This window comes from Vicia villosa, linkage group LG2 (genome assembly GCF_029867415.1).
Source record: "Vicia villosa cultivar HV-30 ecotype Madison, WI linkage group LG2, Vvil1.0, whole genome shotgun sequence".
NCBI lineage: Eukaryota > Viridiplantae > Streptophyta > Magnoliopsida > Fabales > Fabaceae > Vicia > Vicia villosa.
The window spans coordinates 17,317,556-17,322,241 of NC_081181.1; the positions used below are offsets into that span (position 1 = coordinate 17,317,556).

Genomic DNA, 4,686 nt, shown 5'->3' on the forward strand with positions numbered 1-4,686 from the left:
GAATCGACTCGCGTCTATTCCGAACCACTATCGAAACGATTGTATATGTGTTTAAAACCAGTCAAAAACTTGAGGTAAGTGATAAGAGTATACGTTGCAGAATCAAAGCGTTGCTCTTATTGAAAATCGGATTAACTTCTTGTATGATGGACAATGTTTGCAATGCAGTAAGAGTGATAGAAACAAATATACAAACACTTGGTGATAATGATCAAATTGACGGTGATTCAATATGTGATGGATTGTGATGTTTATATAAGTTCTTAATTCACAATCTTAACACTCGAATCGTTGATCAATTTGCTATTATAACCAAATATGAACAGAACGTAAATGAAAAAGTAAAAGCGACAAGAACACGATATTTGTTTAGGCAGTTCGTCGATCGTCCTCGCTACGACTACGTCTGCCCCCAATTCCAAACTGAAATTGGGTAATCTTTCATTAATGTTGAAAGTAGTATATACAAAGAAGATAACAAAGCGATAAACCATAAACCAATTATGTCGATCCTTTGAATCTTCTTCCCCCTTAATCTTGAGTCAGATCAAGGTTATCCAAGAGCTTCACTTTGATCCCTTTCTGCAGTGTCTTCAATTCCCTCGAACCCTTGTTCTTCAATCTTCACACTCAGCCGGATCCTCGATGAAACCTCTTGATAAAAACCCCCAAGAAACACCTATCTTGGAGGACAAAACCCGCAGATTTTATTCACCAAAAACCCCACAAATCTTCACCCACTAGGAATCTTCAATTCCGTTCCATGGACGTTATCGAACTCGATCACTAACCCTCAACGCAAGAATGATTATGTGTAATTGTGTTGGAGATGACGAAGAACGAAGATGAGAAGCCTTTGTGTATCTTTCAGTCGTTGGTGTTGCTTGTAATAATGAACCTTGGACAATATATATGATAGCTTAACAGTTGGAGATGAGAGAAACAGAATTTTTGACTTCTTGATCAGTTAGGTCGACCTCTTGTAGTGCTTAGGTCGACCTAGCAGAGCTTGCAGAATTTTGCTCCCAGTTAGGTCGACCTGTTAAAGGAGTAGGTCGACCAGAATCTTCTTCAGATGCATTCTGGGGACATTTTCTCAGATTAGGTCGACCTAGTTGATGTGTAGGTCGACCTAGCAGACTGATATGTAAATTTCATCAATTTAGGTCGACCTAGATGATGTGTGAGTCGACCTAGCAGAAGTATATGGATTTTTCTCCATTTTAGGTCGACCTGGGTTGATGGTAGGTCGACCTAACTGCTGCTTTTCTGCATTCTTCTTGTTTTGCTTGTGTTGAGTCGACCTATATGCATAATAGATCAACCTGTTCTGTCATGAGTGATCAATGCTTGCTTTTCTTTGAGTTTTCTGCTCCCGCTTTGTTGTTTGAATGCTTATTGAGTTTGCCATGAATCAAAAACATCTTTGAGCGTAATCTTGTATTCACATGTCTTTGGTGACATTACTACTTAATTTAAGCATCAACTCAGTTCTGTTAATTGTTATTTTTGTTGCATATCATAACCGTAAATGCTGGTGAAGTAAGCAAATTTTAAATGAACTCAGAAGCTGTGGAAAACATTTAGATGGACAAAACCGGAGGAGAAGAAAACCTCTGCCTGAACTCATCACGCGACTTGCTGGTAGTATTTTGTCCAAGTTGTTGTTTATGATTTTATACTGGTTTTTCGGAATGGGGATTATGACTTCTAAGTTCTAACTGTTATTTACATGTTTGTTGCCATTGTGAATTATGTTGATGCAGTTTTTCTCTAAATGATGGCCTCAATTTTAATCTCTAAGCTGGAGGTTTGTTAAAGCTGGAAAGTAGGAAAGGGACTCTGAATATCGATGTTGAGATTTTTGAAATTTCCCCTCACTTCCATCTTGCGTGTAACTTATCATCATAATGAAATATCTCTTATATGTTGCATGTTATAACTTTGTTGTTGATAGGTGATGGGAAGAATTGGTTTTAACTTCCCAATTTTCGTACATTTGTTCACTACGTCACCGCTTGGGTTCTGCTTGCAATTTTCAAAACTATATCGGTGTTTCCAGTGTTGCCTCCATCTAAATCAACTCCATTCTCTTCTATATTTGCACTTGGTGCTGTTATAGCTTTTGTATCCAGTCTTGCAAACACCAGCCTCAAGTATAACAGGTTCATGATCTTGCTCTAACATACTTATTAGCCGAAACAGCATCACAGTTCTTAATTTTCTTTGGTGTAAACGATTTGGAATTTCCTTTTCTTTTTTTAACAATTTGGTTTATGCAGTGTTGGTTTCTACCAAATTTCAAAAAAAATTTGTTACTCCAACAATTGTTTTGGAAGAGCTTATATTTTTTAAGAAAACCATTTCTTCAAAGAAGGTCATAACTAAGCATTTTGCCGTTTTTTATTCTTTCTCGTTTATAAATCATTTCATATATCTGAAAAAATGACTACTCCATCCAACCCTTTATTTGTTTATGTGATAATCATGCATTAGAATTCAATGATGCAGGTTTTGGCTTTGGCTGCTGTATCAGCAGGTGTAGTAGTTGCAACTGTACCAGATTTAGAGTTCAATTTATTTGGTGCTATAGTTGCAGTTATATGGATAATCCCAAGTGCGATAAATAAAATTTAATGGTATACTTTACAGCAGCAAGGAAACTGGACAACTTTGGCATAAGTACTAGCCGATATCATCCAATTTTACCTCCATAAAAATTAAGTTTTCAATAACTAGACATGAAAAAATTTCGTTGTAGATTGATGTGGAAGACTACACCTATCACAGTCTTCCTCCTAGGGGCTTTGATGCCTTAGATTGATCCACCAGGAGTGTTATCGTTCAAGTGGGATGTAAACAGCTTGTCTGCAATAATGATATCCACTCTTCTTGGTTTTCTCTTACAATGGTCGGGTGCATTGGAATTGGGGTGAGAGTTTTTCTGCTTTCAAGTTTTAATAGAAAGAAATAGCGATGCACCCTTTTTGACAGATAGTTTTATTTTTGATACATGGCAACTTCTGCTACAACTCTTGTTGTTTTAGGACAGTTTAAGACCTGTGTTATTCTGTTGGGAGGTTATCTATTATTTGATTATGATTTGGGATTATTAGCATTGGAGGAGTAGTTATTGCTCTCACTAGAATATCGAATTACACGACATTTAACTTGCATGAGTCGTAGGAAAATGCAACCAAGCAACTTCTAAAGCATAATGCGCCTACACCAAAACAAAAACCAGCTAACGAAGAAAACAAAGATTAGAGTGTAAATATTACCAACAATAACATTGTTGTGGGAGTCATATAATCTATGACACTGAGTGAATACCACAACCAAATTATTCATACATTTGTTTTATATTCTTTAGTTAGGCAATTCAGGTCAAATTCCATTTTGCAACAATGTTTTTTATAGACAAATCAAACAATATTCAATCATTGAAAAGTTGTTAAAAGATTATTTGAAATGAGATTTTCTCAAAGTTCCATTGTGGTCTCCTATATTAGACTCTGGTAAATGAATGTTCAAGGGCTATATTACACATCCTAAATTTCAAAGTTCATGAACTACCACATCGCTAAATTGGAGTGACTTTGTAATTCTAATTTTAGCCTATATTTAATTTTTATAGACGAACACATTATTGGATATGTACTGTTATTAAGAAATTATAAGATACATAAATAGAACTAACTGTTATTAACGGGAACATGAAGTTGATCAAAATATTTTGATATTAATTATGCATTCAATTGATTTTTTTTCAATAACCATTGAAGCGTACCACACCAGTACACGTGTGAACGCACGGGTAACACCAATAATGCATGAGCACACGGATAACCATACCAAAATTCGTATAAACGCATGGATAATTATATTTTTTGTACAATTAAAGAAAATAAAAATAAAAATAATGTATTAATCCAAACACGATATAAATATTTTGTTTTTTAATTGTTTATTTATATATTTTTATTTTAAAATTATTTTTATTTTAAGATACAAAATAATTTACGATAACATATAAAAATTGAAATATATTATTGATGTACAAGAACAATGTGCGTACGACACCAGTTCCCGTGCAAATGCACGAGTACTCCATCAGTACCGTGTGAACTCACGGGTAATCATACCAAAATATGTGCGAACGTAGGGTTTTTACATTTTTTGTACAGTTAAAAAAAATAAATGTAAAACTTATGACAGTCGTACTACTTACCATTCATTTTTGTATATTTTAAACCATAATTTAAAATTTAATAATACAACATTAGTAGTTTTTCTTAACAACAGTAATTTTTAAAAATTTATACAATTATCTTGCAATCTATTTTTTTATTATTTTTTTCACTAATATTTTAATATTTTTTAATTTATTTAAATTCCCAAGATAAAGTTGTGACATATTCGCGGTCTATACCAAAACCCGTGACACACGGATTTTCCATTGGTTCTTAACTACAATTAAATGTTCCACACCCCTATTAATTGAGTTTCTTTAACAAACTACAATCTATCTATCTTTACAAAAAATTAACAAAAGCTCCAAAATTAATAATAATACAATACTTTAGTTAACGCTACAGTTTGGGGAGTACATGGGTTGGGTTGAGTTGAGTTTGACCTAATCTGTTATCCAACCCGTTCAAACTTCAATGGATTGGGTATGACGTC

The 4,686-nt window shown here is 34.0% G+C and overlaps 1 pseudogene; it reads left to right on the forward strand.

The window, feature by feature from the left end:
- The first annotated feature begins 1,780 nt into the window (after nt 1-1,780).
- LOC131648647 (nucleotide-sugar uncharacterized transporter 2-like) lies at nt 1,781-2,936 on the forward strand (annotated as a pseudogene).
- The last annotated feature ends 1,750 nt before the right edge of the window (nt 2,937-4,686 follow it).